The sequence below is a fragment of the Saimiri boliviensis genome, chromosome 8 (genome assembly GCF_048565385.1).
Source record: "Saimiri boliviensis isolate mSaiBol1 chromosome 8, mSaiBol1.pri, whole genome shotgun sequence".
In the NCBI taxonomy this organism is placed as follows: Eukaryota; Metazoa; Chordata; class Mammalia; order Primates; family Cebidae; genus Saimiri; species Saimiri boliviensis.
The window spans coordinates 40,328,762-40,352,761 of record NC_133456.1 but is presented as its reverse complement, the minus strand read 5'-3'; the positions used below and the strand labels follow the sequence as shown (position 1 = coordinate 40,352,761).

The 24,000-nt window shown below is 36.6% G+C and overlaps 1 non-coding gene across 1 annotated transcript; it reads right to left on the bottom strand.

Annotated features, from left to right (window-relative positions):
* Nucleotides 1-745: 745 nt before the first annotated feature.
* Nucleotides 746-873, bottom strand: LOC120367271 (U6atac minor spliceosomal RNA). The gene has a single exon (XR_005581687.1). It is a non-coding gene; the product is annotated as a U6atac minor spliceosomal RNA (small nuclear RNA).
* Between the last annotated feature and the right edge of the window lie 23,127 nt (nucleotides 874-24,000).

Here is a 24,000-nt window from a genome sequence, read left to right as displayed (position 1 = left end):
CCTGGATTAAATAATTACACTCCCCAACTGAACATAATTGAGGTCTTTACAACTCTCTAATTTTAGTCAGCTATTTGCACTTGGCTTATACTCTGATAAATATTCACCCTTGTAGTAAAGCAACTTCATGAAAGACAATGGCCAAACAGAGAAGAACAAAAGATTATTTTTGGAAAAATTCCGAATTTTCATCCTGAAACTTTTTTTTCAGCTTTATTTCATAGATTGCATTTTCATGGCCACATTTGACATGTTTCTCTGTCCCTTTGTTTTCTGCAAATTGATAGTTTTACAGGTTCCAGCAGATTAGATTCAACTTTAGCAAAAATATTATTTGAGGATATGTTTCTTTTAAGAAGTCTCTCAAATGTCTTCCAGAGGCCAATATGATGTGAAAAAAGGAGTTCACTTAAATAATATCATTTTAGCGGTGTATTTCAGAACAAATGTAACTCATAAATAAAAGATTTATTTACTCATTTTACTCCAAATAGCTGTACAGACAATTCCAAAAATAGTTGCAAAGACTTTTTTTGAAAGCACTGTCATTGAAATAAATGTAAGACACTCTCAAGGTGACAATTTTTTTGTGAGGTATGAAATTCCCTGTATGTTTGGAAAGTTAATCCTTGTTGCTGTGGCTTTACTATTTTGTTTTATGATCCTGATTCTCAAGAGTTTAAAGCCTAGTTAGGGATCCACAACAGACATAATAAAATGATTAAAGAATACAAGCAAATGCATTACAAGGTACTTAATAAAATGTCCTTGGAAGTAGGTGGCAATGCCTTAATTCTCTCACATGTTGTCAGGCCCAAGTGCCTCTTCCATCTTTGTCAACAGTTGAGTGCTTTCTCTCCTTTTATACAACACAGTAAAATGTCCTTTAGAAGACATAATTCTCAACAAAAAAAAAGAGAGTATTTCTTATATTTAGGGAATATCCAATACTATTAAAATCTTGATAACTAAGCCAAATTCGAAAACCTATAGTTATTGGCAGGAAGAGATGCTTAAGGATAGTCATTTGATGACTCTTGAAAGAAACAGAATCGCAAGGGAAAAAAAGGAATTATTAAAATTATTTACATTTCCAAAATTCAATGACTATACAAATGTTTAGACAACTTACACCTGTGCTTGATTTTAGAATCTTATTTCACACATCAAACAGATGTAATACTGTCTTATTGAATGCAGCAAAGTTAAACATAAATAATATTGACTGTATTCACTATAAATAAATAGACAGTGATTTTAATAACTGCTATAAAAATAGCTTAGGAAGCAGTGGGTTAGAAAAAAATTCTAAGTTAATACAATATCAGAATAACATTAAAAGAATCTTTTAGAGTGTGAGGAAATGTGTTTACAAGAGGTTATCAGTGGTTAAGCTAATCAAGAAAGAAACTCAACAGAACTTTTAGTCCAAGAGCATTCCTTTATCAAGATTTTTTATTTAGGAGTTCTCCAGTCATTCTGAGAATTAAAATATATATCCTCATGAGATTTACTTAACAATGGAATACAAAATAAACCATACGATAAAATATCCTTTAATTCTCTGATGGTATTCAGTGTGGGGCAATGTGATGCAGCAACGAGTAGAATATAACCTAGAAATTGCCTCATCAAAGTTTTGTGTAGGCAAAATATAAAACATCTTTTTGCCACCCATGTCCGGCCTCATGATAGAACCTATGAAATACTCCTGAACTGTGTCCACATAAATATTGCCTTTAATTGTACTCTGGGCCTATAACAGATCAGGATATCTATCAAGTAATCATGATGTAAAAAGAAAGTATGAGTACATATTTATGTGTTTATGATTTTTTATTTATTTTGGATGAGACTGTGACTATGTTTTGTGTCCACTGAAAATTTACCTACCCTTTTCTCCCTGCCTTTTTATATAGTTAAAAGATAGCAGCAGTTTAATTTATCCTCCTGACATTTGCTCAGACATATTTCTAATGATTTAGGCAATGCATTCTAGCTAATGCATCTTACTTGACCTATCAGGAGTATTTGACACTCTTAATCACTTCTTATTCATTGAAACTCTTCTGTCTTGGCTTCCAGGACCCCACAGTTATCATTTCCCCTCCACATCACTGAATGCTCCTTTGTCCTTTTCTAGCTATTTTTTATCCCTTTGACCTCCAGCCATCATAGTGCCCCAAGGATGAGTCCATTGATCTTTGCTTTACCTACACTCCCTCTCTTGGTGATCTTACGCAGTCTAAAAATTTAAATACTAACTATGCCAAACACTCCCAAATTTAGACGTCCAGCCTATTTTTCTCTCAAACCGCAATCTTATATTCCCAACTCCCTCTTTAGGACCTTCACTTTAATATCAAATAGAGAACTCAAATGCAACATGTCCCAAAGTATAGTTCTGTATCTGAGTCCCAATCTACATTCTACAATCTTCTTCATCTGCTAAGTGTGATGTAAATCTTTCTGGTTGCTGAGACCAGCCCACTAGAATCAGCGATGGCTCTTCTTTTCCTCTCAAGTCTCAAATTCAATCTCAGCAAATCCTGTTGATTCTATGTTCAAAATATGTCCAGAACTGGCTTTTTATTCACTTCCCAGGTGCTGATACAAGTTCCAAATCATCATTATCTCTCACCAGGATTAAATCTGTAGCCTTGTAACTGGTTTCCCTGCTCCAATCTTGGCCACAGCCCTTCTACCCCTTACCAGTCTGCTCTCAACCCAGAAGCCAGAGAGATTCTTTTAAGCCTAAGTCATGGCATGAAACTCTTCCTAAATTTCTCTCATCTTTCCTAGATTAAAATCACTCCAGGATGAAAGAAAGAGACAGAGTTAGAGAGGAAGTGGAGCTGGGCGCCTATCATGAGGGCTCTGAAGGCCTTCTTAAGAGCTTTGGATTCTTCTGTGGGAGAGAGGGGAGATTTTGCAATGTTTTTACCAGACTATTTTATGTCAGATGGTGATAATAGCTCCAAGAAAAATAAAGCAGAGAGGTGGGGAAGGAGAGACTGGTATGAGAGGTGATGCCAAAAACTGCAATTATTTTTGCACCAACCTAATAATATTAAACAGAGTGGGCCAGGAGAAACCTAAAACCCAGAAGGGAGTAAGTTGTATGAATATCTGGAGGTATGTTATTCTAAGAAGAAGAAACAGTAAATGTAAAGGAAGGCCCTAATTCGGGAGTATACCTTACTTATTCAAAGAAATTTTACTTCACATGATATGCATTTAATAACAACATATTGAATAAATGATTAGATAATTCTTAATTTAGATGTAATTACTTATATTGACCCAAACTTTAAAATTATTTTCAATGGCCCAATTTCATAATTAATACAGTCCCAATAAATGTCAGAATCTACTGGCTTTTGTTTTTCACATGTCATTAGCTAAACAGAACAGAAAATGTTATGAGGACACATTTTTAAAATCCTTTTCTGACAACTCCAGTCCTCCCAGTCTGAAGAAGGTATCCCTTCCCTGTGCTATTATGCTTTATTATGGTATGTTAACCCTCATTATACTTGATGTACTTGTGTCTAACCCCACTACTGAGATTTTAGGAGTTAATAAATAAATTATTCCTTGTCTAAGAAAGGTAGACACAGGAATTGAACACACAGAGATTTCAAGGTGTTAGTTGTATTATTGAGTTACTAAAAGAAGAAGAAGTTTGGAATACAGATGTATGACCAAATAATCATAATACTCATTACTGAGTTAGATATCTAATACTCATTTTACTAGATATCATAGTTGGACTAATATTAGCCTTGTCTGATCCGTGGAAAATTCTCCTTTTACTGCCTAACAGAAAGCTGATATGAGCATTTGCTTCCTGCTGGCAGAAAGATTCTAGATCTGAGTATTTCCACAGGGGTGAAGCCATGTATGCCTGGTACTCAATCCTAAATTCTCCATCAGATAAAACATTTAACCTGCTCTGTGGAGGATTGGTAAAAAAAAAAAAAAAAAAAAAAAAACAGAGAAAACCCGAGATTGATTATTTTCCTCAGCAGAATTGAGCCATGAAGTCTCAACACTCACGGATGCCTGTCTGTCATATTCTCCATTTAATTCTCAGTGCTTACGAAAGTGCCTGGTATACAAAAAGTGAAAAATAAATACTAGATTAAATAAGTAGTTAAAGATTATGGCAAAAGTCTAGTATTACCCTTGCCTGACTCCCCAAAATCTAAGCCAGACAAAATTTTCCAGAGGAGGCAAACTAGATGGAATATAAGCTTAAGCTTCTTGCTTAGTTTCCATAGCATCCTACCAATACTGCCAAAACTCACTTTTATGTCTAGTTTATACTTAATCACCAAGATAGTAGTTCTCATTCCTCTAGAACAGGCGTCCCCAAACTACGGCCCACGGGCCGCATGCGGCCCCCTGAGGCCATTTATCCGGCCCCGCCGCACCTCAGGAAGGGGCACCTCTTTCATTGGTGGTCAGTGAGAGGAGCACAGTATGTGGTGGCCCTCCAACGGTCTGAGGGACAGTGAACTGGCCCCCTGTGTAAAAAGTTTGGGGACGCCTGCTCTAGAAAAACTACGCATTGAGAACAGTATTAAGAATGACTCTCTTGTTTTGGATAAATAGGAGCCAAGTACTGGCCAGAGGTACGGAATGGGTGATCAGAGTATTGAGGTTATAGAACAACATTCCCCGTGGGAATGTTGAACTCTGTGGCTCTCCCCCATGTACACATTCTCAGATTTTTATGCCTTTTTTTCAGTTAATCTCCTTTTGTGAGCTGATTTTTTAATAAATCTCAGAGGGCAAAAGAAGAAAAAATGTTTTGTGTCCCCTTTTACACCACACCTATTGTAGTGACTACACTACTTAGCCCAGCTGATATAAAAACATCAGAAATGTTTATGGAGGAAAGACAGGAAAAGGAAAGAATATAGAGAGATAAGCCATGATCAAAAGAGAAGAGAATGTTCAGGATGGACAATTATTTTCAAGTTCCTAGGTCTCTGAAGTAAAAGAGTACTCGATTTGGGAAAGCATTTAGATTTTATTTAGACTATAATATAAACAGAGAGTGATGTCTTCTCATTTATGTTTTAAGAAGCTTACTCTTGCAGCTGGGTAAATTGTATATATAAAGGAGTATATATATATATATATATATATATATATATATATATATATATAAATTGTATATATAAAATGGACATAGGAAGAAAGAGTAGGAGAGTATTATCACAGTGTACAGGATAGATGTTTGGAATAGGGTGGTAGCCCTGCAAATAAGTGAAGAGTTATATTTTGGAAACAGATCTATAAGATTTGCTGGACTAGTGGTGAAGGAAAACAATGATAAAAGAATGATACCAATACAAGTAGCCTGAGCAAATAGGTAAGTAGTGGTGCCATCTACTTAGATTGAGAAAATTTTATCTAAAAAGGGAGGTGGCCTTATGAATTTTTAACATTTTACAACTGTTCTCTTTAGTTTATATCATTAGACTTTTCACCATTCAATTTTTATGACCTTGTTTTGTATAAAGGTAGATGAAGATCTATACTTCAAGATGATTTGCTGTATCACACTTCACAATTGGGTGCTGAATTTTAATATTACAAGCAGCAAGTTTTTTAAACATGAGATTTCTGACATAAAAATATAAGAGTGCTCTGGAAAATAGGTAATTTCATTAAGCACTGGGATACAAAGTTTAAAGATAAATATGCTAAATAAGATGCCTAAGAGTTTTAAAATGCTACATAAACAATCAGTGGCCAGCTCTGATTCCATTTTCCTAATTTCTCCAGAATCCTTACAAAAAACACTCTGAGGAAAAAAGGAATCACTTTTCAGCTGGTTCCTTGATGTCTTGTCTGTCATAAATTACTTCATTAATATTAAATCACTTATCATTGTGAGGATTAAGATGCCTTGAAATTAAAATTAACCTCCATGGAGGAAAAAAATTACACGGCCTGTATTTATGGGCACTGGAAATCTTGGGAGCTTGCAAGCCCACACAATACTACAGAATTAAAACCAATGAAAACATCTCTGAAGTGACCGCCCAGATATAAAGCTATGCAGTTGAAAGAAAATCTAAGGCAACTGGTTCTTCATAATTCGTTAAAGTCCAGGAATAAGGTCTCAGATCCTCCTACCTGCCTTTGTAGCCCACAAGCATCACCATCATGAGGTGAATCTGTGGGTACCATGCTAAAACTGGTAGGGAATTCTCCAGAGCATAAGGACATTTTGGGTCAAAAACATATGTTTGAATACTAAAATTTGATGTCCAAGAACTTCTTGGTAGGTAAATAATATCATTCAAGCAAGGAAAGAAGCAAGTAGAGAGATGGAAGCAGGTAGATGGAAGCAGACACTTCAAACTGCTAATGGACACATAGATGTTTTGTAAATTTTTGTTTGATGATGTATTCATCGAACAAAAAGCATTTAAAAGAGGATGGAAAAGTTATGATTCCATGTCCTGAAATATCTCACTTTACCAGAATATTTACAAATGATACTATATGCTATATATGTGACATGTAAGCATTATCAGCATATTTTAAAACTACACAGTCATACTTTTATTATTTGTAAAACTCTTCAGTGGTTTTTTAATTTTTTGCATTTACGTTTTCACATTATGCCATTTTTGGTTGCCACAAACTATAAAAATCTGTGATAAGGGGTTTAATTTTAAAAGAAAAAAATTAAGTACCATAGAGCAAATCATCTTGAAGTATCGATCTTCATCTACCTTTATACAAAATAAGGTATTAAAATTTCGACTTCAAAAACCAATCAATTACAATTTGAAATGGGTTTGGAAATAATTTGGTTTCAAGGTAAGCTATTGTTTTCCCTGGTGCCAACTGTAAATATTTGTAAATTAGTTCTTAAATAAGCCCTCTTGTTCACTCCTTGACATCATTGCTACATCAGCTGTACTGATGAATATACCTTTCAATTCATTTTGAAAGCACCTGTTTACAGGAAGTAATGAATTCAATTTTTTCATATGTCAGTATTAAACACCCACTTCACATCAGGCACCATATTAGGCTTTTAGAAAGAGAATAATAAAAAATCATTTTTAGTTATTCATTAAAGATGTGTCCAAACGATTACTAGGCAATGTTTTGTTGGCTAGTTGTTAAAATAATACTTTTGCTAATAATACATTTGTATATATTTTGTAATCATTTAAAATTTTTACCTAAAAATGAAATGATGAGTTTATCTGATACGTCTTGCCTCTGGCAAGAACTTTTCAGTTCATCTTAAACTCCAGCCCTTTCTTTGCACAACCTTTGATATTGTACAAATACAGCACCTACTCTCAGCTCATATTTCTCATGTTTCACCTACAATTTCTCATATTCTGTTCTTGGGCATCTCTGACTCAGCATCAAGCAGTCATGCAAACGCAATGCAAACAATGAGGGAGTTAATACCCCGTGGAGCAATTGTGAATAAATCTGCTAATCTTTTGTTCCTTGGGTAGTTTATGTGACCTGACTCCACAGAAAGCCCCAGACTAATCAGCCCCAGATGCCCTTGCAAGGACAGTTTAGTATTCATTAAACCTTGCATTGGCTTGTCCTCCATCCTCATTTCCCTCATCCCAGCTCCACTCTCTCCTGACTCGGGATGGTTTCTCAAAATAACCTACCTCCATGCAAGCCTATGTCACAGGCCCTGCTTTCAATAGGGGAAGCCAGGCTAGGAAGTGAGTTTTCATAAAAGGCACAAATCCAGGTAGGTATGTGGCTGCAAATTCATACACCCATTTAAAAAAGTAAATAAAAAAGCCTGCAGTATTATATTCTGCTCACAAATAACCCGTTAAGACCAAAATTTCTTGCCTAGAATTGAAGGTTTTTAATACTCTGTACCTCAACCCTGGACACCTCCACCCTCAATAGCCAATCTTACTCCCTTTTTGGAAACTAACCATACTTATTACTCAGCCAAGACCTCCAACTAAAGGAAGATCCCTTCTAACTCACCCACTAGGCAAGCATATCCTGCTTGGACATCTTTTCTTCCCTAAACTCCCATTGTTTTCATAGACGGCACGAAGTTTTAAAAAAAATGTATAGCCACAAAATCTTATCTAATAATATTGGAGATTTTTTTTTCCTCTCTCCAATTATATTTTAGCAACTTGAAGACAGAGACACTAAGTTTTGTTTTTACATTTCAGAGCACAGAGCAAAACTGTAGGCACATAGTAGGTCTTTAATAAATGTGCAATGTTGGTAGATTCTCCTTCCAGTATATCTGACAGAATCTTAAAAGCTATTCAAATATCAAGATGCCAGGAAAGACAGCCTAGCTTTTCCCCAAGGTCAGACTCATCACTCTCTGCCTTCAGTAAGGATTATGACCAAGTCTGATAGAAATTAGCATGCACACAGATATGCAAAAAATTACTAAACTTCTGCTTCATATTAAAATGTCCTTATTTTTTTCAAAGGAAATTTTCAGTGTGAAGAAGTCTAACTGTTAGAGAAATGTAGCATTTTAATTTTCTTGGCAAGTTTTAGGTACAGAGAAGTCTAAAGAGCTGTGAGGAAATACTGCTCAGACAAGTTGTGATGCTGTTCTTGAACTTCCTTTCTGCAGTCAACAGAACTACAGTATGCTTTAGTTCAAGCCCCTCTTACGCCCTTTCTCAAATAGTATGTAAAATTGCCCAGGGGCTGTTCATTGGATAATATGCAGTCTTCTGGTCGTGAACTTCAAGGTCCTTCCTGATGTTCTCTCTGAATGCTTCCTCAATTTAATCCCACAAGCCTCTACCTTTCCCAGTCTTAAATTCCAGTCATTTGGCATTAATTGAAATTTTCTTTTACGTTGTCTTTAAACATTCTATTTCTACTTTTTGAAATGTTTCCTCACTTGACTAACTTATCTTTGGTGTTCAACACTAAATTTAGACACTATTTCCTTTAGGAAGAGACCTTTAATGTGTTGTTCTCTGCGTATGTTTAAAAATGTGTTGTTTAAAAATGTGTTGTTCTCTGCGTATGGCTGTAATCCTACGCATCACCCTGAATTGCATTTAGCTGTTTATCTACATTTAAGTTTCACTAACCTACAAGTTTCCTATGATCATAAACCAATTAATATTAGTATTAGTTTCCTCAACATAGAGTAAGAATTCAATACATTTTTAAAGAACAAATTGACACACTAAAGGAGATTGAAGTAAGAGTAGGTATGTGATTAATATTATGTATGGTGAAATCTCTTAACTACAAAAAGAAAACTGAAAAATTGGGACTAAAGTGAATTGGGCAAAATAAAGAGCAACAGAGTGGGACTAAGGTGGTCACATAAATCCATGACTAATGACCTCCAAGCAGGGCTGACCAGGATGGCCTATCAAGGAGCAAATGAGATCAGACCAGAGAGAATAGGAGAAAGAGCTCTGTAGATGTGGCTTGCTGTACATGATTTACCAAATGAAACTCTTCACACTGGTAAGCACCTCTTGTATATTAACAAAATGAAGACTGAATTTGCATTTGGAGGCTATACTGACAGCTACAGATCCTGTGTTCACCATTTACTTTCTATATGTGCTTAATCTTTCTAAATCAGTTTCCTCACCTGCAATATGAGATGGCCAATATATTTAAGTTATAACGGAGATTAATAACAGAGCATATAAGGAGCACAGTACAGATCCTAACAGATCCTATTCAATAAATAGCAGCTACTGTTATTAGTAGCAGCAGCAGTAGTTACTGCTTTCATTTTGTAGTAGTAATAGTAATCTTACCAGACGAAGAGAAAAGCCTTAAATTTCTTGGGTGGCAGCAGCAGAACTAGCTGGAGGCAAAAGTGAGAATTCCTCAATTGAGGGTCTGTTACACACTCTCCATAGGATATGCAGAGGTCATTTCCTCTTTCACCAGATTTGCCACTCAACAGTCTGAGCTACTTGAAGCACATCAAATTATGGAGGTATTCATCACTGTGTGACTAAGAAGATGCTTGAGCCATGGTTGTCTTCATTACAAGCATTCCAGTAACTGAGCATCTTCTCACCCCTTTATTTCATGACCATTTTAAGGGCACCCAGAAAAATTAGAATTAAAAACAGAGAATTCAGTGGATTGGATAGAGAAACAATGTTTATTCTTTTTCTACTGTGTTTTATATTTTCTCTCAGGTAGCCTGCTTACCATCAGCTTCAGACACCTCCAAATCCCTGAGGCTGGGATTTAGAGGCGTCTGAAGCTGACGGTAAGTATATTTTCTGAAATGCCTGCATAGCAAATTATTTTTAACAATACCTCCCATCTCTTCTTCCATGCTAGAGCATATGACTCAGAAACTACCCTCCCTTGTATTGACTGCAATTCCTCTCTCATTCCAGGATAAATAGACCACTTTAGTGTCAGTAACCACTCCATTTATGCTGGGATTGCCAAGTTAAAGAGACCTCTGCTTTATAATTGTAGGGGTCCAATTAGACATTACTTAAAAAACATGAGATCTTTTTTAAGTTTGATCTGCTGCAAGGGTTTATACACAAAGTAAACATAAACTGCTTTGCCAGGATCTTGCTTGCATCTCCTTTTTAATCCAAGTTTGAAGCAAAACATAATAATGAGACACAAGGCTACTGAACAATATTCAAATACCTCTCCAATGGCAAAACTCATTAAAAGCCACAGGGCTCTTGTGATGAGTCACTGCTTTCCACATGACATCAACACAATATGTGTATGACCGTCTCAAAAAACCTGCTGGAAATTACATCTTTTCAAAAAGCAGGGTCAGAATTGTGAATCAGCCCATAGAATACATAGAAAAATCACCGCATTCTGGTGAGCTAAGAAACAAGCCAACTGCCTGCAGCAGCATCCATTTAGTGACAAAAAACAAAACACTAGATTTCTGTGGTAATCCATCCCTGTAACTTCTATAACCACCTAATCCTCCTGTCTAGCAGATTTCAGAAATATAGCAAGAATACATTTTGTCTTCAAAATTATTTGGAATATTCCTACCACTTCACTTCATTACTTTAGTAAACAGTAGGAATATTTAAAAATAAATTTTAAAAGGATGCCTTCTCGGTAATGCAGTTGACTATGGCATGTATCTTCACACTGAGAGGACACTTTTTGCAACTATACTCACTACTGTACAAATTAGAGCCCAAAATAAGATAACATGTTATCAGAGGCCTATACTTATTACTCTATGTAATTCATGACATAGTAACTTTCAGGAAAATTGCACATTTCTATATAAAGCCAAGCCACAGTTTTTGGTTGAGACAATTCTTATGAAGCTGCATGTTCTAAACCTAGGAATATGGAGTTTAATAATGTCATACCTGTAAAATCAAATACTGTTCTTGATGCTATCACTCATCCAGGATTTTAAATAATCCCCTTGTCCAAAATTTTGTTTACAGTAATAGATGTGTGTAGCAACACACTTTTTAAAAATTTATTTATTTTTACTATTTTTTTTTTTCATGAGTGAGACAGTGTCTCTCCCTGTCTACCCAGGCTGGAGTGCAGTGGGGTGATCCGAGTTCACTGTAGCTTCTACTTCCTGGGTTCAAGTGATTCTCCTACCTCAGCTTTTTAAGTAAAAAGTTTATAGGCACATGCCACCATGTGTGGCTTTTTTGGTGGTTTTATTTTTTTTTTAATTTTTTACAGAGACGGGATTTCACCTTGTTGCCCAGGCTTGTCTCAAATTCGTGGACCCAAGAGATCCACCCACTCAGCCTCCCAAAGTGCTGAGATTACAGGCATGAACTCAGTCTTATTTTTTAATTTTTCAATAATTTCAGCTTTGATTTTAGAGTCAGGGTGTACATGCGCAGATTTTTACATGGGTATTTTGTGTGATGCTGAAGTTTTGGATATAACTGATCTTGTCACTCAAAAATTGAGCATAGTACTCAATAGTTTTTCAACCCTGCCCCCTGCACTCCTCCGGCAGTCCCCAGTGTCTATTGTTGCCATCTTTTCATCCATAAGTACTAAATGTTTAGCACTCACTTATAAGTGAGAATGTGTTGTTTGGTTTTCTGTTCCTGCATTCGTTTGCTTAGGATAATGGCCTCCAGTTGCCTCCATGCAAAGGACATAATTTCATTCTTTTTTATGGCTGCATAGTATTCCATAGTATATATATATACCACATTTTCTTTATCAAATTCATTATTGATAGGCACCTGGGTTGATTCCATGTCTTTGCTATTGTGAACAGTCTTGCAATGAAGATATTAGCGTATGTGTCTTTTTGGTAAACAATTTATTTTCATTTGATATATACACAGTAATGGGATTATTGGATCAAATGGTAGTCCTGTTTTAATTTTTGAGAAATCTCCAAACTGCTTTATAAAGTGACTAAACTAATTAACATTCCTACCAACAGTATATGAGTGTTCCGTTTTCTCCACAGTCATGCCAGCATTTCTTGCTATGACTTACTAATTATGGTCATTTTGACTGGTATGATATACCATTGTGGTTCTGATTCACATTTCTCTGATGATTAGTGATATTAAACATTCTCTCAAGTTTGTTGGCTTCTTGTGAGAATTATCTGTTCATGTATTTTGCTGATTTTTTAAATGGGGTTGCACTGGGTTTAATGGGAGTGCACTGACATGATCTCGGCTCACCTCAAGCTCTACCTCCCAGGTTGAAGCGATCCTCCCACCTCAGGCTTCTGAGCAGCTGGGACTACAGGAATGTGTCAGCGCACCTGGCTAAGGTTTTTGTTTTTTGCTTTTGTTTTTGTAATTTTTGTAGAGGCAAGTTTTTACCACATTGCCCAGGCTGGTCTTGAACTCCTGGGCTCAAGCGATCCTTCAGCCTTGGCCTTGAAAATGCTGGAATTATAGGCATGAGCCACTGAGCCTGGCCTGTTTGTCCTTTTGATAGTTTCTTTTGCTGTGCAGAAGCTATTTAGCTTACTTAGGCACCATTTGTCAATTTTTGTTTTTGTCGCAATTGCTTTTGAGAACTTAGTTGTAAATTATTTCCCCAGAATGGTGTTTCCTGGGTTTTCTTCTAGGATTCTTATAGTTTGAGGTCTGGCATTTAAGTCTTTAGTTTATCTTGAGTTAAGTTTTGTATATGGTGAATATGGGGGTCCAGTATAATTTGCATTTAGCTAGCCAGTTATCCCAGCAATATTTATTAACTAGGGAGTCTTTTTCTCATTGATTATTTTTGTCAACTTTTTCAATGGTCAGATGGATGCAGTTGTGCAGCTTCATTTCTAAGTTATCTATTCTGTTCCATTGGCTATGTGTCTGTTTTTGTGTCAATACCATGCTGTTTTGTTTACTGCAGTCTTATAGTATAGTTTGAAGTTGTGTCATGTGAGGTTTCTGGTTTTGTTCTTTTTGCCTAGGACTACTTTGGCTATGTGGGCTCTTTTTTGGTTCCATATTAATGGCAGAATAGTGTTTTCTACTTCTCTGAAAAATACTATTGATTATTTGATAAGAATATCATTCAATTTGTAGATCGCTTTGGACAGTATGGTCATTTAACAATATTGATTCTTCCAATCCTTGAGCACAGAATGGTTTTCCATTTGTTTGTGTTATCTATTATTTCTTTAAGCAGTGTTTTATACTTCTCCTTATATAGATCTTTCGCTCTCTGACAGAGACTGACATAGACAATTTGGGCAGCTATAACAACATCTACTTAGTTAGAAAAAACTTTACATACATAAAATAGCTATTCTTCAAGGGTTCCTACACATGGTTCCAAAACAGACCCCCAGATTAAAACAAATTTTTCTCAGATATATACTAGTGTTTTTTCAAACCACTTTATGATATCCTACTACATTTATTTATATAATTTTTACGCCCACAGGAGTTCAGTTTGAGAGGTTCTCTGAGATGTCTTTGGTATGGAAGAATTACTAAAAAAGGAAACTTAGAGCTTAGAGAAACAGGAAATTTTGCTTTTAAACATTTGAGGGTATAGAAATAAACATAGCTATGCCCTGGTGAAGACAACATACTGTTAGTATCACAATGAGATGTGGCATTTGGATTAAGTTGAAAGGAAAGTATTTCTAATTATACAGCTGAATGACAGATGACAATTTGAACTGGTTAATGCAGATTAAAAAGCTAATAGTGACATTTTCCTTTTTCTTCTCATCACCCTTTGATAACCCCTTTAATGGAATGTTATGAGCCACAGGTTCAAAAGTAGTGAACACATAGGAGGCTTAACTTATCCTAATGACCCTTCAATGCAAAGCAAAGGTCAACAGTTAGTGTTACTCACACTGAGGCTGACAAAGAATGTTGCCTAAACCTGAATGACAAAGGGTTGCTATTGGAGGTCACTTCTTAATTGACTTTCCTGACATTAATGCTTGTTGTAAACCAGGAAACTCATTTTTAAGTTGCAGTTCTTTCTTCATAGTCTTGCTTATTATAGATAACATATTTATCATATCAGCCACTGTTTACTCAGCTTTATGAATGCTCTACAGAAACAACCATCTAATGGTGCTCATTCTTTCACAAGCCACATATTAAGTACAATTTCTTTAAACTCAATTGGGGTTTCAAGCTTTGTCTCTAGTATGTGCATGCATCTAATGAACTTTAAGTCTTCGGCATTCCTGGATCTGTCTGCTGTGTTAATTTCCTTGGTGTGTTCATCATTTACAGAAGGCAAGGGAGAATGCAGACTGGACTCAGCAGATCCGTGTTACAATGCCCACACTCACATACCCTATTTTTAAACTTAGCATTGTTTAGATGCTACTCTTAAATTCAGGAGCTTCCTTAAAAGTTCATATGTGAGCCTAGTAGACAAGAGTCCTGTCTCTCAAACTTCCCAGGTCTCATTGTTCTAATTTATAAATTTAGGATTTTTGTAAGTGATCTACAACTGCACTTATACTGATATTCTATTTCAAACATGTTTGTTCTCTGTTATCTTTAGCTGAAATAAAACAATGTGAATATTCTATAGCCTCTGATTATTCATATTTTGTTGAACATCTGTTCTCTACCATTCTTTCAACTTTGGCAAACATGTTTTTTAAAGTACTTGAGACAATCCAAGGCATATTCATCAGTCTTTTCCTCCTAGATGTATGTCCCTTATTCCTCATAGAATAAATATGATGTATGTCCCTTATTCCTCATAGAATAAATATGATCTCATAACCTCAAGTTTAAAGAATCATACAATCTTAGACTAGAACAGACTTTAAAAAGTCAGAAATTAGCCAGGTGTGGTGGTATGTGCCTGTGATCCTCAAGTGATAGAACCACCATCCCTGGCCCTGAACTCAACTTTTTAACAACCCACTGTCATGATAAAAAACCCACTTAAATAACAATAGCATTAATCCATCCAAGAGGGCAAAGCCCCATGACCAAATCACCTTTCAATGAACTCACCTCTTAATATCATCACAATGATAATTAAATTTCAACATGAGTCTGGGAGAGGACATTTAAACTACAGCAAACATATTCATACTCTTTCTTTTTGCCATAGGGAAAATTCCTCTATGATATATGTCAGTAAGAGAAATTACTGGCTTTACTTGTTGGAAAGGACAGCTTACTATAATGGTCCCTTATAAAGAGACAAACTCTGAAGCCAGACTGCCTGTGTTCAATGCTAGTTGTACCATGAATAGGTTTTTTGATTTTGGCTGAGTTGCCAAATCTCTCTTTGTCAGTTTCCTCATATATAAATAAAGAAAATGGCGGTATATACCTCACAATTATTAGCATAAAGTGATTTTACATTTGTACATTTAGAAAAATAACTAATATATAGCAAACACTCACAAATGTTTATTGTATTTTCAACAACCATGAAAATCATAAATTATTTCCTAAAGTGGTCGTATAAATTTATGCTTCCACTAGTGATAGTAAGAGGTCATGCCAACTCATTAGCACTTGGTATTACAGGACTTTTTCCCAAGATAAATGTGACTAGCTATATTTTATTCATTTTCATTCTTGTATAGTATTCCAGTATTTACACTTAACTCAGTTTAATTATTCTTCTTTCAAAATACTTTTGAATTGTTCTCCATTCTTACTATTACAAACATCACTGATACAAACATTCTGGTGTATGGTTTTTAGTGTCCACTGGCAAATGTTTCTCCATAGTATATGCAAAATATAGGTATCCTAAAGACAAGAACATGCCCCAAATTTGAGAGTAAGCCTTAGATAATATATCCATGTCTAAACTCTATGCTCAAATAACCAAGTCCTGAGTATTTCTAAAGGTTTCCCAAAAATCAGCTGTGATACAGTATTCCCAAGTTGTAAAAACTAATGAGCTTCTTATCCTAAGAGACTCAGTGGTGGCTGTGTTTCTGGAAAGAAATAAAGAGTTTAAGAGAATAACTTGAGAAATGAAGTAACAAAGGCCACAACACGCCTAGATAATAAGTATTACCTTCAAATGAGTATGTTCAATAGCTTGAGTTTTGGAGAGGACATTTAAACTACAGCAATCATACTCGTACTGTTTCTTTTTGCCATGTGGAAAATTTCCCTAGGATATATGTAGGATTGTAGAGTTGAACATTCCCTTCACCATTCAGAGATTTTGATCATTGGAAAATAGCACACCACCACCATTGAATAAAGGAAATATTCTAAGTTTACTTCAACATGAGTAGGTGAGGAGCATGCAGTAGCAGAGACATTAAAAAAAATACTTTGTCTTCTGCCTTTCCTTATCTGTTTCTCTGCTAGGATGACACCAATCATCCTCAATTTCTCGCCTTTTTATTTAGTCACTTCTTTAGTATTCATCTTTAATAATGTGTAAGCACAACCTGTCATTACAATCAAAGGACAAAATCAAACATAAAAATGTGAATAGAGGCTATGTAAAAAAAAAAAAATCAGTTTGTTCATTACAGAACCACTGGCAGCTGCCTTAATTCATATTCAGCCTCATTATCTCATTTTCTCTTGCCCAGGCTTGGGTTCTCATTTTTCCTTCTGCAATGACCAGAGAGTCTTTGGCTTCTTCGGTCTTGCTGGAAAAAGAACATTCATGGGTACATATGACCTTTTAAAAAATTTCTGCATTAAGCCTGTTAAAACAAGATGGTGGAAATCTCCACTGGATTAGGTGTTACAACATGACATTCAAATTAGTTAAGATCTAGAGTCCGAAATCTTGCAACGAAAGCAGAAAAGAGACATCAAACATTATGTGTGAAAAATATACAATGAAAATAATGCAGGTTTACAAACTGTTTGCACTTGATGCTTTCAAATTCCTCATAATTATAATGTTAGAAGTTGTTTTAAGTGATAAATACCACTTCATTAATTTTAAATGGTCAAAGCAGTATGTAAAAATGAAACACTGGAACTGAAATCAGGAGGCATTACTGGTCTTTTACAGGCTATGTAACTTTAGATAGATCACTAAATTTTGTGATTTATAGTCTCACTTTGGTAATAACACATGTGGAATTAAACTATTTTTCACTCAATAATCAGAACAGTCCTCTCCTTGATTCATGTACAAGGACAAAAATCAGAAACCCTCTTCTCCCTGTTAACCAAAGCTACTTTAATCTGTTACACATATTGGATCAGATGATCTCTAAGGGGCCTTGCATGGTCTCTAAAATCATCGTAAATAACTAAAGCCATTATTCTCAATCTTGGCTACAAATCAAAATCATCTTGAGAACTGAAAAATTCTCAGTGCCCAGAATATACCCTCAGAGATTCTGACTTAACTGGCTGGTAGGGTCTTGCCCACAATAATATTTTAAAACTCTTTAGGGAGTTGTCTGCAACTAGGGTCAGGAAACCCTTTCCCAGGGATTATAAATACATGACTAGATTGGGATTCCTGCTTTGTCTCTTCACATTAACCCACATGCCACACACCCAAAACCATCCAGTTGGTAAGAAATTAGTCAGCAGACTTGAAAGACACTGAACAAATATTGTCTCTCCTTGTTAATCCCTCTGGCTAGACTTACTGTGGAAATAGATCGTTATAAAGTTAATGTGGGCAGCAGATGCTGGTATATCTTTAGGCCACTAAGATCAGTAGAAGAGAACTGCCTGGGAAAAGCTACACAGGGTGCATAGACTCAGCGAAGTTCAGTAAACTTGGTGGAAACTGTGTAAACTTTTAAGAAAACCTGCAGACTTCCTGAATCAATGCCCCAGGGCAGAATTTCAACATTAATCATGCCAATTTCTGCTTCTGGTTATGGGTGAAGAAGCAAAATTTCATGAATTAGAGGAAGATTCATTCAGTATATTGTCTGCCCTGATTCAGAGAAAGTAGTCACTCAGTTGGTTTTTTTCATTGTGAAGTTTAGTAACCTAAATAATACATCTTCCTCTAGGTACAGAACAACTCTGTAATCTTAGTTCATTAGTTCCTGAAGCACTGCTCATTAGTTCTATGAATGGTCTTCCCAAGACATGAGATCAATCTACATTTCATGTTTTACGATGCTATTCTTAGCAAATTATACATCATAGAACTTTATTAGTTCCATTTCCATTGCCAAAAAAAAAAAAAAAATCCCACAAAGTAATTCATCTATTTTAAATGAAAACTGAGAAAAACTATGTAAATTTCTTTGTAATATGAAAGTATCCATTATGAACATAAGCTTAGTTAAATAAAAGATGTCTTTTTTTTTTTACAATATGGCAACATATTGAAAAATTGTGACTAAAAATAACAATTTGTTAGTATTAATGTATTAATGTGTTAAGTATACATGATCTTATATAATCTGAAAATAATAAAATTAGGTAGATGATAGAAATTGATAGATAGCAATACAAATGAAATCATTAAAACTGAATAGAACTGATAAAACACAGAATTCAATTGGACATCAGTGCATATGTTCTTATTTTATATTAGAGTCTACAATGGTAGAAATGGTTGAGTCTAGTTTAAAGCTGCTAAATATGACGTCAAAAAATTTTTACTTAACACTCAGACACTCAGTTTTTGGAGGACATTGTTGAGGAGGGGATAGAGAAAAATGACCTCTCTTTATTTGAGAATATACGTGGAAAAAAATAGAAGCATTAATATGTAATAACTAAATGTTATATAAATAATATCTATCATTTGAAATCACTATGTTTCAGGTACCAATAGATTCTTTATATATCTTATTGAATTATACAAGGTGAATATTATTATCTTTGTGTTACATGTTAATTAGACTGTCTCTTAGACCTTATATAACCAGCCTAAGTCCATATAATTTATAAATGATAGCCCTCTGTGGGAAATACTATAATGCATGACAATTAATAGATGAATCTGTAAATTATTCTGGCTATTTAAGGAACTGGTAAAATATCTTGGAGGAAATAAAACACTTATAAGCCACTTATTAGCCATTATTTTTATCAGTCTGTATTTTCTCATCTTCAAGACAAATAACACCATTCATGAAGCATATTTAGCTTATTTAATGAGATTTCTATGCCCTCAATTTCTATGAATGGCACCAATAACCACTTAGCTAAACACCTGGAAGTCATCCTGACCTCACTTCATGTCTAATTAGGCCATCAAGTCCAAGTATTTTCCTCCTAAGTAACTCTCAAATTCATGTTGTAGTTCCTATCTCATTGACATGAATTAGTTCAAATCCTTATCAATTCTTACCATTCTTTAACCCATTCTTCTCATTGTGAAAAACATGATTTTAAAAAGCTAGTAATCAGTTTCTGTGCTCACTGTGTTTTCGTTACTATGAAGAAATACTGGAGGCTGGGTAATTTATAAAGAAAGAGGTTTAATTTGCTAGTTCCGCAGGCTATATGGGAAGCATGGCATTGGCATATGCTCACCTTCTGATGAGAGCCTCAGAGAGCTTACAATCCTAATAGACGAAGATGCAGGAGCTGGTGCATCACATGGTAAAAGGGGAAGCAAGAGAGAGTATAGGGGAGGTGCCACACTTTTATAAAAACAGATCCCATGTTAACTTCCAGAGTGAGAACACACTCATTACCAAGGGGATGATGCTAAGTTGTTCATGAAGGGTTCACATCCATGATCCAATAACTCCTATCAGACCCCACCTCCAACATTTAGAACTAGATTTTAACATGAGATTTGGATGGGACACACAACCAAATCATATCATTCTGTCCCTGGTCCCCCAAAACTCATGTCCTTCTCAGAGTGCAAACTACAATCACTCCTTCTCAATAGCCTCCCAAAGTCTTAACTAATTTCAACACCAAGTCTAACGTCCAAAGTCTCACTTGGACATAAGTCAAGTTTCTTCCATTATAAGCCTCTAAAACAATATTTTAAAAAAAAAAAAAAGGTTTTTGACTTCCAAGATACAATGGTGATACAGACATTTGGTAAATATTCCCATTCCAAAAAGGAGAAATCAGCCAAGAGAAAGGAGCTATAGGCCCCAAAGAAGTCTGAAATTCATCAGGGCAGGAACTAAATTTTAAACCTCAAAAATAATCCTTGACTCCACGTCCTGATGCAAGAGGTGGGTTCTTGAGACCTTGAGTGGTTCCACCATGGTGACTTTTCAGGGTGCATCCCTTTAGCTATTCTAACAGGTTAGAGCTGAGTGCCTGTGACGTTTCTAAGTGCAAGGTGCAACCTGCCAGTGAAGCTAACATTTTGGGTTCTGGAGGATGGTGGCCTTGTTTCCACAGTTCCACTAGGCAGTGCCCCAATGGAGACTATGTAGAGGCACCAACCCCGCATTTTCCCACCATACTGCCTGCTACAGTTTGGCTGTGTTTCCAACCGAATCTCATTGTGAATTGTAATTTCCATAATCCCTACATTTTGTGGGTGGGACTGGTGGGAGGTAATTTAATCATGAGGTAGTTACCTCTATGTTGTTCTCATGAGAGTGAGTTCTCAGAAGATCTGATGCTTTCATAAGGGACTCCCCCGGCCCTTCACTCTGCACTTCTCCTTGCTGCTGCCATGTAAAGAATGACATGTTTGCTTTCCCTTCCACCATAATTGTAAGTTTCCTGAGGCTTCTCCAACCCTGCAGAACTGTGAGTCTATTAAATGTATTTCCTTTATAAATTACCCAGTCTCAAGTATGTCTTTGTAGCAGAATGACTACAAAGAATGAAAATGGACTAATACAGTAAACTGGTACTGGGAGTGATGTATTACTACGAGGATACCTGAAAATAGGGAAGCAGTTCTGGAACTGGGTAACAGGCAGAAGTTGGAACAGTCTGGAGGGCTCAAAAGAAGACAGGAAAAAATGGGTAAGTTTAGATCTTCCTAGAGACTTGTTAAATGGCTTTGAACAAAATGTGGCAGTGATATAGACAACAAAGTTCAGGTCGAGATGATCTCAGATGGAGATGAGGGGCTTCTTGGGAACTTGATTAAAGGTCAGTCTTGCTATGCAAAGAGACTGGTAATATTTTGCCCCTGCCCTAGAGATCTGTAGAACTTTGACCTTGAGAGGGATGATTTAGGGTATCTGGCAGAAGAAATTTCCAGGCAGCAAAGCATTCAAGAGGAAGCAGAGCATAAAAACTTGAGAAATGTGCAGCCTGATGATGCAGAATAAAACAAATTTCTTGGGAAAAATACAAGCCAGCTTCAGAAATTTGCATAAGTAACAAGGACCCAAATGTTAATCCCCAAGACAATGAGGAAAATGTCTCCAAGACAGGTAACAGACCTTTGAGACAGCCCCTCCCATCACAGTCCTGGAAACCAAGGAGGGATAAATGGTTTCCTGGGCCCTAGGCCTCCAGGACTCTATGCAGCCTCAGGACATGGTGTCCTGCATCCCAGCTGCTTCAGCTCCAACCATAGCTAAAAAAATCCAAGGTATAATTTGGGTCATTGCTTCAGAGGGTGCAAGCCCCAAGCCTTGGTGGCTTACACATGATGTTGGGCCTGCAGGTACACATAAGTTAAGAATTGAGGTTTGGGAACTTCCATCTAGATTTCACAGGATGTACAGAAAAAACTGGATGTTTAGGCAGAAGTTTGTTTCAGGGGTGAAGCCCTCATGGAGAACCTCTGCTAAGACAATGGAAAAGGGAACTGTAGGGCTGGAGGCCCCCACAAAGAGTCTCCACTAGGGCACTGCCTGGTGGAGCTGTGAGAAGAGGGCCACCATCCTTCAGACCTTCAGACCCCAGAATGATACATCAACCAAAAGCTTGCACTGTGCATCTGGAAAAGCCCGACACTCAATGTCCACCGATGAAAGCAGCTGGGAGTGGGGCCTGTACCCTGCAAAGCCACAGGGGCAGAGTTGTGCAAGGCTATGGGAGCCCACATCTTGCATTAGCTTGACCTGGACGTGAGACATCAAGTCAAAAGAGATTGTTTTGACACTTTAAGGTTTAATGACCCCCTATTGGATTTTGGACTTGTATAGCTCCTGTAGCCCCTTTGTTTTGGCTAGTTTTTCCTCTTTGCAACAGGCGTATTTACTCAATGCCTGTATCCCCATTATAGCTACAAAGTAACTAACTTGCTTTTGATTTTACAGGCTCATAGACAGAAGAGACTTGCCTTGTCTCGGATGAGATTGGACTTAGATATTTATGTTAATGATGGAATAAGTTAAAACTTTGGGGGGCTGTTGGAAAGGTATAATTGTGTTTTGTAATGAGAGGACATGAGATTTTGCAGAGGCTAGGAGTAAAATGATATAGTTTGTGTGTATCCCCCCACTCAAATCTTATTTTGAATTATACTCCCCATAATCCCCACATGTCATGGAAGGGACCCAGTGGAAGGTAACTGAATTGTGCAGGCAGTCACCTCCATGCTGTTCTCATGATATGAGTGAGTTCTCACCAGAACTGATGGTTTTATAAGGGGTTTTTTCCCCAATTTCCTTTGTACTTCATCCTGCTGCCATATGAAGAAAGACGTGTTGGCTTCCTCTTCTGCCATGATTTAGGTTTCCTGAGGCCTCTCCAGCCCTGTATAACTGTGAGTCAATTAGACCTCTTTCCTTTATAAATTATCCAGCCTTGGGCATTTTTTCACAGTAGTGTGAGAACAGACTAACATACTGCCTTAGCAGAGTTTCTACGTAGGGTTCTGCGCCTGCAGCAGGCTTCTGCTTGGGCACCCAGACTTTTCCAGACATTCTCTGGAATCTGGGTAGAAACCGCCAAGCCTCCTTAATTCTTGTATTCTGTGTATCAGCAAACTTGGCACTAAAGTCACCAAGGCTTATGGAAGCTTGCAGTCTCCAAAGAGACATCCCAAACTGGGGCTCTTGGGCTACAGCTGAAGTCAGAGAGGCTGAAATGTAAAGGGCAGTGTCCCAACTCTGAGCAGGGAAGTGTTGCCCTGTGCTTGGCCTGTGAAACCAGTCTTTTCTCCTAGGCCTCTGGGCTTGTGATAGGAGGGGCTGCCTCAAAGATTTCTGAAATGCCTTTGAGGTCTTTTGCCCATTGTCTTAAATATTAGCACTTAGTTCCCTTTTAATTATTCCACAGCCTACTTGGATTCCTTACAACAGAGGCAAGAGTTTTCAAACTTACATGCTCTGCTTTTATTTTAAATATAAGTCCTGGCTTTAAGACATTTATTTTCCCTGCATCTGAAAATAGTCTATAGGATGTTAGAAGCAGCTAGGCCACATCCAGAATGCTTTACTGTTTAGAAGTTTCTTCTGCCAGATACCCTAAATTATCACTCTTAAATTCAAATTTTCACAAATTCCTAAAGCATGGACACAATGCCACCAAATTTTTTGCTACAGCATAACCAGAATGACCTTTGCTCCAGTTCCCAATAACTTTCTTATTTCTTTCTAAGACCTCATCAGCCTAGACATCACTGTCCATATTTCTGTCAGTGTTTTGGTCACAACCACTTAACAAGTCTCTAAAAAGTTCTAAACTTTCCTCTGACTTAGTGTCTTCTTCTGAGCCCTCCAAATGCATCGAACCCTTCCCATTACCTGCTTCCAAAGCCATATCCATA